This window comes from Pelophylax lessonae (genome assembly GCF_965119305.1).
Source record: "Pelophylax lessonae genome assembly, chromosome: 9".
Classification (NCBI taxonomy): domain Eukaryota; kingdom Metazoa; phylum Chordata; class Amphibia; order Anura; family Ranidae; genus Pelophylax; species Pelophylax lessonae.
The window spans coordinates 164,415,882-164,429,589 of record NC_138776.1 but is presented as its reverse complement, the minus strand read 5'-3'; positions in this window follow the sequence as shown (position 1 = coordinate 164,429,589).

Sequence of the window (13,708 nt, the reverse complement as noted above, 5' to 3'; positions counted from 1 at the left end):
ACACGTCCTTTTAGCCAGTTCCGTAGAGCAAACCCTGCTGTCCATACCTGCAGACCTTATTTTATAAATTAAGCGCTTATGGGGAACTGTATCAAACGCCTTAGCGAAATCTAAGTACACCACATCCACTGGTCTCCCCCTATCTAGCTCACAGCTCACCTCCTCGTAGAATGTTAGGAGATTGGTTTGACATGAACGCCCATTTGTAAACCAGTGCTGGTTATTGCTGATGATGTTGTCTTTAGCAAACTCTACGATATAGTCCCTTATCATCCCCTCCAGAAGTTTACATATTATTGATGTCAAACTGACAGGCCTATAATTTCCTGGTATATACCTCTGACCCTTTTTGAATATCGGAATCACGTTTGCTTTCCTCCACTCCCCTGGTACATCTCCTGTCCTAATACTGTCAGCAAAGATCAGGAACAAGGGTCTAGATATAACCTTACTGAGTTCCTTGAGTACTCTCGGATGTACGCCATCCGGGCCTGGTGATTTGTTCGTGTTAAGTTTATCCAGCCTTTCCCTGATTTCACCCTCTGTAAGCCATAGTGGCAAGTCCTGTGTATTACTACTAACCATACAGTCATGGTCAGTGTACCCCTCCATTTCCTGTGTAAATACTGACGAGAAAAAAGCATTCAGCACGGTTGCTTTTTCAGTGTCCTCTGTAACCATCCTCCCATCATTGTTGATTATGTGTGCAATATGCTCTGCCCTAGTTTTTTTGCTGTTGATATATTTAAAGAATTTCTTTGTTTTTTTTTTTTTACTATGCTCCGCTATTTGTCTCTCAAAGTTTATTTTAGCCATCTTGATTTTGTGTTTACTTTTCTTATTTACCTCCTTGTATTGGTCAAAAGCCGATACTGTGCCCTCTGATTTATATTTCCTGAAGGCCAATTTTTTTCCCCTAATACGTTTTTTAACGCTATGGTTTAGCCAGCCAGGTTTGGCTTTATCTCTCCTAAATTTATGTCCCATAGGAATGCACTGCAAGATGCATTTGCTTAATATGTTCCTAAAGCATTCCCATTTTTCCTCTGTGGTCAGGGATCCCAGGGTCTGGTCCCAGTTTACCCTTTCCATCAAGGAGTATAATTTTGGAAAGTTTGTCCTTCTGAAGTTTAGGGTTCTTATGTTCCCCACTTGCCTTGTTATATTGTTATTTATACTAAATGTGATCATCCTGTGATCGCTAGAGCCCAGGTTGTCCTGGACTTCTACCTCCAAGATTAGGTCTGGGTCATTAGTGATCAATAGATCCAGGACTGCGTTTTCTCTAGTTGGAGAATCCACCAACTGTGACATGTAATTATCCTGTAAGGTTTCCATGAATAGACGGGCCTTCTGTGAGTGTGTAGTCCCCTCTACCCAGTCAATGTCGGGATAATTGAAGTCACCCAATATGATGACTGATCCTAGTTTTGCCACTTTACCCAAAAGTGCTAAAAATTCTAGCTCTACCTCCTCCCCTTGTCTCGGTGGCCTATAGCAAACCCCCACAATTACTTTTCCCTTTTCTCCTTCCCTATGGAGTTCTACCCACACAGATTCTAACTCCATACTCATCCCTTCCGTAATGTCACTCCTCTCTATCACCCTTACATTGTTCTTGACGTAGAGACATACCCCTCCCCCTCTTTTTCCTACCCTGTCCTTCCGGTACACCGAATACCCTTGGATATTGGCCAGCCAGTCATGTGAGGGGTCGAACCAAGTCTCCGTTATTCCCACAAGGTCTATGTCCTCCTCATGTACTAACATTTCCAACTCATCCATTTTATTAGCTAGGCTCCTGGCATTTGCATATACCCCTCTTAGTTTTACGGAAGTTAAACGTGATTGGTGGTTATGTTTATTCTTGTTTTGGTCTGAGGTTTTCCCGCACAGACCTACCAATTGACGTTATGGCCCTACTGTCGCTGCTGACTCTGATACTACCTTCTGTCCTTTGCTCCCTCCTGACTGACTCTACTTCTGAGCCCTCCCCCCCGTCTCCTAGTTTAAAAGCCCCTCCAGCTTGGTGGCCATCTTTCTCCCCAAAAGAGCTGTACCATCCCCATTAAGGTGCAGCCCATCCTTACTAAAGAGCCGGTAGCCGACTGAGAAGTCAGCCCAGTTCTCCAGGAACCCAAACCCCTCCTTCCTACACCAATTCCTCAGCCACTTGTTAAGTTCCCTAATCTCCTTCTGCCTCTCTTGTGTGGCTCGAGGTACAAATGGACATTCATGTACAGATGCAGAAATTACGGATTTTACAAACTGTTCCAAAATGTACTGAAAATTGGCAACCCTGATCTCAGTGGTGCTCGGGGCTGGACCGGAAGTGACGTCAGATGTCACTGAAATGCAAAAGAGGCATGGCAATGTGTTTCAGAGCCGCTCAGGCTCCTTTCTCAAGCCTATAGGACCTATTGTGAAGGGGGCTTTTTATATTGACCTGAGACTCAGTACCCAGCATTTTTTTTTACACTAGATAACTGCGGGTCACTGCAACACACAATAATGTATATAGAGCCTTGCTGAAAGAATCAACCTGGAGGTAGTTGGTTTTCTCACAGCGACCTGGTGACTCTCTTGGGTGGATGCACAGAGGCATGGGAACAAATGCAAAGAAGTCTGCTAGCCAGCTGGAGGTGCTATCCACAGTGTTGCCAGGGTCGGCTTAAAATCCCTTTACACTGTAAAAGATTGATGCAGATCTGGAGTCTGTAAATGCTGCTCAGTCATCATTATCTCTCTCTCCTTGTGTGTTGCACAATAACATCTCTTAAAAGACACTTAAAGTGACTGGTGCTCAGTGTTTATCAGTCCCCCATTTTTAGCCATTTACTTAGCCTTGGGGTACATGTCAGCCCACCGTACCATTGGGGGGCCCTCACATGCCTCTGAAGGTAAGGAGGGGGCATCACAGTGAGTGTATCTGGCTCTCAATGGAGCCGGTTCAAACAGGTCCGTTGGCCACGGAGCAGATTGCAAAAGGATCCTGTGCATGTTTGGGTCTGGTTCAGGTGCGAATTCAGGCAAAAATTCGGACCTAAATCGCACCTGAATCAGTGAACAGACATACACTGACCCTAGGCACAAACCCACATATGTTAACCCGATCTCAACAAAAAGGGAATAACCATGCACCCCCTGAACTTTTTGCTTGCTTGTCAAACATACATATGGCTACTATAGAACATTGCATAGTGCCGTGTTTATAGAACAAGGAGTTTTAGATACAAGGTAAACCCTACTGTTTTAACCAAAAATAGAAAATGTGTCCCTGTTCATAAATGGGTTAATGTATAACAAAGTTTTTTGCCCTCTAATGAGTTAATAAAACACTGGCATAGAATACCGTCTAATTACACGATATTTTATTTTTTTATCATTGACAAGGTGTTAATAGGTCAGGGAGCTGGGATGACAGGAGGCACAAAGGGAGTTAAAGCCCAACTCCAGGACATTAGCAACCCCCTCCCCCCAAAAAAAACAAAAAAACAAAACCCTCACCCCCCCCACACTAACTGCTGGTATGAAAAAAATAAGCCTATTCAAATACTTGAACCAAATGTAAAGGAAAAGCGCTCACAACATAAAAAAAATATGATAACAATAAAGTGCATAAAAGCCACTGGAAGTGGACACATATGTGCAACAGTGCAAAAAATAATAAATGTAAAATGAAAGACCAAAAAGTGATATGCTTCTAGAAAGTCTTGTTTGCAGATTCCTTCACCACAAGTGCTCAACAAATGAATGGCAACTCACCAGAACTTTATGACCTCTTTTTACAGAAGGTCAAGATAAGCGTGTTGAAATACCAGATTGATCCTGGGATAACATCACTCCACTTCTAGATCCCCCAGGATATGGTTTCTGAAGATGCCTATACCGTAGAACGTATGTCGGAGCGGGGTCTCATCACTTCCGAGTCCCATGTGACTATCCACCAGGCCCAGTATTTAGAGCGAGGCATGGATCACACACCAGAGTCAGACTGACCGGGCCTTCTGCACATGCTGTATTCACCTAGTGTCGGGAACATGCACTAATACATGTGAGTGCACATTTCTTATGTACTTGTTTTTAAACATGTATTAAAACGTACTACACCATGAAGTACTTCTTTTGTCTCCTGTTGAGTATCTTTGCATGCTAAACCATATCCTAAGGAATCTAGAAGTGGAGTGGTGTTATCCCAGGATCAAAGCAAAGATACTCAACAGGAGACAAAAGAAGTCTCGGAAGTGATGAGACCCCGCTCCGACATACGTTCTACCGTATAGGCGTCTTCAGAAACCATATCCTGGGGGATCTAGAAGTGGAGTGGTGTTATCTCAGGATCAATCTGGTATTTCAACACACTTATCTTGACCTTCTGTAAAAAGAGGTCATAAACTTCTGGTGAGTTGCCATTCATTTGTTGAGCACTCGGGGTGAAGGAATCAGCAGACAAGATTTTCTAGAAGCGTATCACTTTTTGGGTGTTGGGATTGTCACATTAGACTTTAATTTTACATTTATGATTTTTGCACTGTTGCACACATGTGTCCACTTCCAGTGGCTTTTATGCACTTTATTGTTATCATATTTTTTTTATATTGTGGGCGCCTTTCCTTTACATTTGGTTTGTGTGTCACTAGAGCAGTATTTACTCATTAATATAAAGGGGCATCTACAGTTATCATAATCACCTCTAGAGGCGCCATCATTTGCACTTTTATCACTATTCAAATACTTACCTGAAGACATGGTCACATGATGATCCTTCTTTCTTTTCTGTTTTCTTCTTGGGGTCCTTCTTTCCGTGTCCACATCACTTCCGGCTTCATGTGGACATCTCCCATTGGTGGGAGCCAAACTTCCAGCAGCCAGGTCCTCTCTCACAGATTCCTGAGGCAATAGAAATCACGGAGGCAAAGAGAGAATCTGCGCCCAAGAAGAGAAGAGACAAGAGAATGAGTGGGGATTGAGGAAACATGCCTGATCCCAAGGGCAGGAAGTTAGCTGTGACTTTCATGCATTATACTGCAGGATAGCGTAGAAAGAGGTGCATAGAATCAAGACTAAAAATAAAGGTAATTGATGCACAGTGCACTATTTAGAATTCATTTTTGCCTGGAGTTGGGCTTTAATCATGGACCACTGGGAGTAGGGGCTGAGAAGGAGCAGACCATAGACCAGGAGGAGGAGTCAGAATGGGTAATAATTGTGAACATAATGGAAGGAGGATCTGACAAGGCATGAAGGAGGTAGAGTGGAAGATGATTGTGAACAGGAGGTGAAAGGGAGAGAGAAGTGACAGCTCATCATGGAACAACAGGAGAACGGATAGTGAGGAACTAAGGATGGTAAGGGGAAGATGATTGCAGCTAGTGGAGGGAAGCAGAGTTGGAGCAGTCTGTGATTAGGGTAAAGAGGAGTCAGAATAAGAAATGAGTATTGCTCAAGGGTGGAGAGGGAGAGGAGCAAATGCTAACTGTCTTCCACTTGGACAGGATGAAGACGGATGGATCAATAAATGAAGAGATATTAGAGAGAGAGGGAGCTGATCATGGAAACTACAGACTGTCCCTACATGTAGAGGAGGAAGTTTTTATGGGCTAGGGAGAATAAAGAGATAACTGATCTGACAAAATGAATACATGGAGGTTAAATTAGATTTATTAGGGTAAGACAATCTGTTGGACACACCAGATTGGCAAATGAGCCCACATGCACCAAAAAGGAAAACTGATTCAAGTCTCCTGTGTCCTATCGCCATATACTAAGAACATAGTATTAAATCTGTGGAATATTACATGGGGTTTTGGCAAGCAACATATCCACAGCTATTGTTAAGCTGCTGTAAAACACGGAAGGACCTTGTAGAGTATTGAAGTGTATATAAAGTATTTTAGAAGAGGCCTAGCAAAAACATGCACAATAAAACATGCACAATAATGTGAATAAAATTGGTGCTGAATTCCAGAATGTCATTCCTTTTTGCCTTCGGTGATCTGGCTTGAGAGTCTATGAATCCCAGTTCGAGTGAATTGACTCACAAAATGGTTGTTTCTGTTGAGTGTTTCTGACAGGTATACTTGACCGTGTAAATCCTTAAAATTATCACTGATAAGTAGCAGACAAAATCATTGCAAGAAATACATAATGTTCTAAGCTAATCCTCAATTTAGTATGTTGCCACCTTTCAAAGCTGCCAACAAGAGATTAACACTTTAGAAGAATTGTTGTCAATGTCAGAGTGGGTGAAATATTTGCATATTATAAATGCTATCCATTCTCACAGATGTGCCCGATTCTTATCCTGATAATTTATGCATGTTTGAAAGAATACTCTTGATTACCCAATTTTGTATCCAAATTTGTAAGAATTTTTAAAGTTTCTCTTTCCTTCTGGAGGGAATTAGTAGCTGACCCACAATTTAAGAAGGACCCCTTATTTGTTGGAATGAGATGCCTGTTGACCTTTATTTCAGTTCCCTTTGTTGGGCTGATTGCATTGCTATTCATATAGCCCATTTCCGATGTAAAATACAGCAAACGGCTGATTGTAAAGGAATGAATATATTACAATAACATATAAGAGAACCTGCAAAAGAGTACTAGTACTTAGCATACATTGCACAAAAATGCATTTCTTGGAAATGATGATCTAGGTGACGTGCAATAATATTCTTTTTTTTTGATTATTATTTAAAATCTTACAATATGGAATATAACTGTTTGCAGTGTTATGGAAATATAACCTTAGTTTCAGTAGTAGAATTTTCTTAAAAACTTCCCACACCAGATTTGTGCCTACTTCACAAATGTTTATTTTGCATCCTTCTATAGTCATTTATAAGGCTACATAATTTGTGTGCAGTCCATATTTATGATCATATTTTGGTTGGGCAATCAAGTAAGTTGGTTAATTATCTGCAAATTAGACACATGGGGAAGGAGATTTACTAAAGCTGAAAGTTCAAAATCTGGTGCAGCTCTGCGTAAAAACCAATCGGCTTCCAGGTTTTTTTGTCAAAGCTTAAATGAGCAAGCTGGAGTTGGAAACTGATTACTTACCATGCACAGCTGCACTGGATTCCGAGTGCTCCAGTTTTAGCAAATCTCCCCCTGAGGTTGAGCAGATTTGATCAAACAAATGGATAGCACCTTTTTATCAATTAACAAGAATAGAGAGTGGGCAAGGACAGAGCCAATGATAATGGATGATGGGTGATGAATTTATCATATGTTGCAATTTGTTACCTTGTCTTCTGAATTGTGATTGGACAGAAACTTTGCTAACTGGTATATAAGCTACATTTTTTTCCTAATTGTACAGTACAGAACACAGGCAACTTGTTCATACACCATGGACTCATATATTCAGTTGATTGGACACTTGCAAGCTTATGAGGCACCCCTCATTGGGGTGCTTCCCTAACCCACACCCCACTCAGTGAGTCCTTTTTACTAGTGTCTGGGGGTAGTGGACCTTTTATCTTTTCTGTAGAAACTAGCTTCAATAGTTTATTATTTTTCTTTATTATTTTATAATTCAAATTAACCGTACTGCCTTCTTTTGTCTACACTGGGGGTCAGCAACCTGTAGATTGCAATCTACCAGTAGATCACAGACTAGTGACTGGTAGATCGCAGTCTGGGCTTGCTGACCTGCCATTCCAGAGCATGAAACAGAGTGCAACGCAGAGGGATTACTTGTAGTTGTAGCTGTAGTAGGAAGCAAGAGCCGCATAAGCTGATGCCTCCTCTGTAGAGTTGCCACCTCATCCCTTTAAACCAGGACACACAGTAAATACACAGGTTCTGTGGCTGATTAAGGTGGTACCTAAACTCACTTGGTGCCCTATGTGCCTCAGCCTCAGCACCCATGTAGTTAACCGCTTGCCGACTGCGCACAGTATATTTACTGCGGCAGTCGGCCCCGGCCAGGCAGAGTGACGTAGGTCTACGTCGCTCGCCTGTCACTCCTTCCAGAGCCAATAGTGGGCGGGCGCGCGCCCGCCGAGGCGCGCGCCCGCCTCGGCTCGTTCACGGAGGAGTGCGGGAGTGTGACTGGCGGACCCGATGTCCGCCGGTCACACTACGATCGCCGCTACAGCGGGAGAAAGACAGAGCGGCTTGTGTAAACAAGCCACCTGTCAGTTCTCCCTGTGTAAAAGTGAAGATCAAACAGTTCTACTATGTAGAACTGTTGATCTTTGTTTTTACACTAGTAGACCTGTCCCTGCACAGTTAGAATCACGCCCCTAGGACACACTTAACCCCTCCCTGTCCAATACTGTTAACCCCTTCCCTGCCAGTGTCATTTTTGCAGTAACAGTGCATATATATAGCACTGATTACTGCAGTAATGTCACTGGTACCCCCAAAAGTGTCAAAAATGTCAGTCAAGGGTCCGATCTGTCCGCCGCAATGTCGCAGTACCGCAAAAAAAATCGCAGATCGCCGCCATTACTCGTTAAAAAAAAAAACACCAAAAATGACAAAAATCTTTCCCTTTGTTAGTAAACGCGATAACTTTTGCGCAAACCAATCAAAATACGCTTTTTGCGATTTTTTTTACCAAACATAGGTAGCGTAAAACAAATTGGCCGAAAATTTTAAAAAATTTTGATTTTTACATTTTTTTGGGGGGGAATTTCATATAAAAAAAAGTGAAAAATATTGTTGTTTTTGCAAAAATTACGCTCTTTTTTTGTTTATAGCGCGTGATCAAAAAATCGCACAGGTGATCAAATACCACCAAAAGAAAGCTCTGTTTGTGGGAAAAAAAGGACGTGAAATTCGTTTAGGTACAGCGTCGCACGACCGCGCGATTGTCCGTTAAAGTCACGCAGTAAAAAATCGCAAAATAACCCCTGGTCTTTTAGCAGGAAAATCCTCCGGTGGTAAAGTGGTTAATGTGTCCTGGATTAAAGTGATGAGGTGGCAACCCTACTCCTCTGTAGTGCTGGCTCATGTCCTATGCAGTGATACCAACTGCACTCCACCTCTTATCCCAGCTAGTGGTCTCTCTCTAGAGTGGGGCAATTAGCAGGAAAGAAGAGATCTTCAGGTCATTGTGCTTTCACACTGATGCACTGCGGTTTACCCACACCGCAGATTTTATGTATTGTACATGCAGCTTTCCTATGGGTTTGCTGTGCATAGCCAGAATACTTGGGTCTGATGCTAGATACATCCAAAGCAAAGGTATTTCTTCCAGAAAAGAGGTCTCTATACATTGCCTGGACGTAGAAAAAAACAGTAGAGTGTACAATCTACCTAAAAGTTACAGCTTCCATTAGACAAATGGATTACCTGTTTGTGCTTTCCACCGGACAATGCAAGGAGCATCCTGCTTCAAAATCCACAATTGCATGGTGGATGAGGAATTTGATTACTAGAACCCACTCCACCAGATCTATTTGAGTATCATGGGCCTTTAGGCATTATGCCTATGGCACCCAACTCTGTAGGGCAGTTTCCTTACTGTTTATACTTTTTCAAAGTTTTACAAAGTTTTACCAAGTGGATGTCCAAGACCACTGATTTGTACAGCAATGTCACACAAGTGACTCACATGCTCCTTCATACCCTGTAGTACCAGGTATTCCGTTTAGCACCAAAGACGCAGAAAGCAGTGGGGTAAAAAATGAAAGGCACTGTAAGAACAGTGAGAGAAAAAAGTTTTTGATTTCCTGCTGATTTTGTATGTTTGCGCACTGACAAAGAAAATGATCAGTCTATAATTTTAATGGTAGGTGTTTTTTAACAGTAAGAGACAGAATAAAAAAAAAAAAAAAAAATCCAGAAATACGCATTACAAAAAAGTTATAAATTGATTTGCATTTTAATGAGTGGAATAAGTATTTGACTCCTTTGCAAAACATGACTTAGTACTTAGTCATTAAGGTTTCAAGGCTGATGTTTGGTACCTCGAACCTTCAGCTCCCTCCAGATGTTTTCTATGGGATTAAGGTCTGGTGGTGACTGGCTAGGCCACTCCAGGACCATAATGTGCTTATTCTTGAGCCACTTCTTTATTGCCTTGGCCGTGTGTTTTGGGTCATTGTTATGAGGTAATACCCATCCACGACCCATTTTCAATGCCCTGGCTGAGGGAAGGAGGTTCTCACCCCCAGATTTGACGGTACATGGCTCCTTTTATCGACCCTTCGGTGCAGTAAAGTTGGCCTGTCTCCTTAGCAGAAAAACACCTCCAAAGCATATCTTTTCCATCTCCATGTTTGATGGTCGGGATGGTGTTCTTGGGGTCATCGGCAGCATTCCTCCTCCTCCAAACACGGCAATTTGAGTTAGATCCAAAGAGCCTGATTTTGGTCTTATCTGCCCACAACACTTTCAACCAGTTCACCTCTGAATAACTCAGATGTTCATTAGAAAACTTCAGACGGGCCTGTGCATAGGTTTTCTTGAGCAGTAGGACCTTGTGGGCGCTGCAGGATTTCAGTCCTTTGCGGCGTAGTGTTTTTTTTTATTTTATTATTTTCTTGGTGACTATGGTTCCAGCTGCCTTGGAATCATTGACAGGATTCTCCCATGTAGTTCTAGGCTGATTCTTTACAATTCTCATGATAATTAAAACTCCAGGAGGTGAAATCTTGCATGGAGCCCCAGACTGAGGGAGATTAACAGTTATTTTGTGTTTCTTCCATTTGTAAATAATCGCACCAACTGTTGTTACCCTTTTGCCAAGCTGCTTAGCAATGGTCTTGTATCCCATTCCAGCCTTGTGTAGGTCTACAATCTTGTCCTTGACATCCTTGGACAGCTCTTTGGTCTTGAGTATGGTCGAGAGATTGGAATCTGATTGATTTATTGCTTCAGTGAACAGGTGTTTTTTATACAGGTAACAAGCTGAGATTAGGATCATTCCCTTTAAGGCCCCTTTCACACATACGGTCCATTCAGTTCATCAGTTCAGTCACGTCAAAATGTATCAGTTTTCCATCCATTTTTCATCCATTTTTCATCCGTTTTTCATCAGTTGTCATCCGTTTTTCGTCAGTTGTTATCCTTTTTTCATCCGTTTTTCATCCGTTTTTCGGCAGATGTTATCCGTTTTTCATCCGTTTTTCGTCAGTTGTTATCCGTTTTTCATCCGTTATCTGTTTTTCATCCATTGTCATCCATTTTTCATCCGTTGTCATCCGTTGTCTTCCGTTTTTCATCCGTTATCATCCATTTTTTGTCCGATCCGTTTTTTTGACGGATGAAAAATAGGGCATTCATACGTTCAAAAAACCGGACATTGACGGAAGTGGATGAAAACGGATGTTAAATGATGATCATCCGTTGTCATCCGTTTTTACATAGAGATACATTGATGTCCGTTTTTCATCTGTCAACGTATGGATGAAAAACGGACAAACGGACAACATGTGTGAAAGGGGCCTAAGGGTCCTTTCACACGCGTGTGTCCGCAAATCATCCTATTTTTTTGTGGATGATTTGCGGACATAATATAAGTCAATGGCATTGCGGATGTCAGCGGAATACCATCCGCTGACATCCGATTTTCTTCCTTTCAGTTCTGTTCCGTTTTTTGGAACGGAACAGAACCCTATTTTTCATCCGTTCAAAAAACAGAAAGGAAGGAAAATCGGATGTCAGCGGTGTCATCCGCTGACATCCACAATGCCATAGACTTACATTATGTCCGCATATCATTCGCAAACGGATGGGATGATATGCGGACATACGGAGCGGATGACACAAATGTCATTCGCTCCGTGAAAAAAAAAAAAAAAAAGTCCCGCAGCGGAGGAGAAATCCGGAGCGGCCGTGTGAAAGAAGCCTTAGAGAGTGCTCCTAATCTCCGCTCATTACCTATATAGAAGACACCTGGGAGCCATAAATCTTGCCGATTGATAAGGAATCAAATATTTATTTTACTCTTAAAAAATGCAAATTAATTTTTAACTTTTTTTAAAATGCGTTTTTCTGGATTTGTTTGTTGTTATTCTGTCTCTCACTGTTAAAACAAACCTACCATTAAAATTATAGACTGACCATATTTCTGTCAGTGGGGAAACATACAAAATCAGCAGGGGATCAAATACTTTTTTCCCTATATACTGTGGGGGGCTGGGGCTACATAGTTACATAGTTGCATAGTAGGTAAATTTGAATAAAGACAATAGTCCATCCAGTTCAAAGTGTAGGTGTACGTGTGTCAGTGTCGATGATTATTTCCCATCTTCCTGTATGTTGTGGTATTTAAGATGCACGTCCAAAAGTCTTTTAAAAATATCAATACTCCCCACTGCCACCACCAATTGTGGAAGAGATTTCCACATCCTTATTGCCCTGACAGTGAAAAACCTCCTGAGCAGTTTAAGGTTAAATCGCTTCTCCTCCAATCTCATTGTGTGGCCCCATGTCCTCTTACACTCCCTGAGACTGAATCGTTTTTTTCTTGTGCGGGGATCACCACTGAGGTGTTTGTAAATCACTATCATGTCCCCTCTCAAGTGTCTCTTCTCCAGCAATAATACATTTAGTGCCTGCAGTCATTCTCGTAATTGAGGTTCTTCAATTGCCTTAATATTTTCATGGCCCTTCTTTGAACTCTCTCCAGCTCTAGCACATCCCTTCTGAGGACTGGTGACCATAACTGGACGGAATACCCAAGATGTGGCCTAATCAGAGTTTTTTTTTTAAAGTGGCAGGATTATAGTTTTATATCCCCTTTTTATGCATGCTAATATTCTTAGGTAGCTGCAGCTTGACGTAAAATGCTATGCTCAGTCTGTCTTCTACTAGGACCCCCAGATCTTTCTCCATCCTTGATTCCCCCAAAGGTTCTCCCCCTAGTGAGTGGTTTGTATTTATGTTTTCAGCTCCAAGTGCATTACCCTACATTTCTCCACATTAAACCTCATTAGCCATGTAACTTTCCACTCCATTATTTTGTTCAGATCTTTCCCTAAAATTTCTTTATCTTGATGTGAAGTTATTGCCCTGCTTATTTTTGTGTCACCTGCAAAAGCTGAGATTCAGGGTGTTGAAGGGGACCTTTTACTTTACACAGAATGTGCAAAATATATGTAGCACCCTCCTAGGTAGGTGCTAGGAAAAGAATATATTGGCCCTGTCTGCTTATCAGGAGGGCCTGACCATTCAGTTAGGCTGTCATATGTTTCCAGGTGTGGTCTGTTGAGTTTGTGGGAGTCTCCCCACTGTATCCAATAAGGGGTTTTATTGGACAGGGGAGGAAACCTGGCCAATAGCACGCCAGGGCATATAGCTGTCCCAGTGGGCGTAGTTTGCCACAATGCACCCTGGGATTGGATATAAGCCTGAATGGAGCATGTGACAGGGCGTCTTTGGCGGGAAGCAGAGTCCCAGGAGGAGGCTGATGGCTGTCTCTCCTCCTGTCAGAGCAAGTGAGGGTGTCCTGGGTAGTCGGCCTAGAGGACCGGAGGTTGAGCTGGCTGCAGGAAGAGGATCCAGAGTGTTGCTGACTGAGTGGAGCTGCTGGGCAGAAGTTTCCAGGAAATAATGTTGTGAATACTCTAAACTGCCCAGGGGTCTGCCTAGGAGAGGGGGCCACTCCAGAAGGTCAAAGGGATCGGGGGGCCCGCTAACCAGTAGAGGAGGCTTAGGAAAGGGGTGCCAGTGTCTAAACCCTGAAGATAATTGAGAGAAAGGGGGTGCCGGTGTGGGCCCTGAAGTGTTCAGCAGTGCAGCAGTGTAC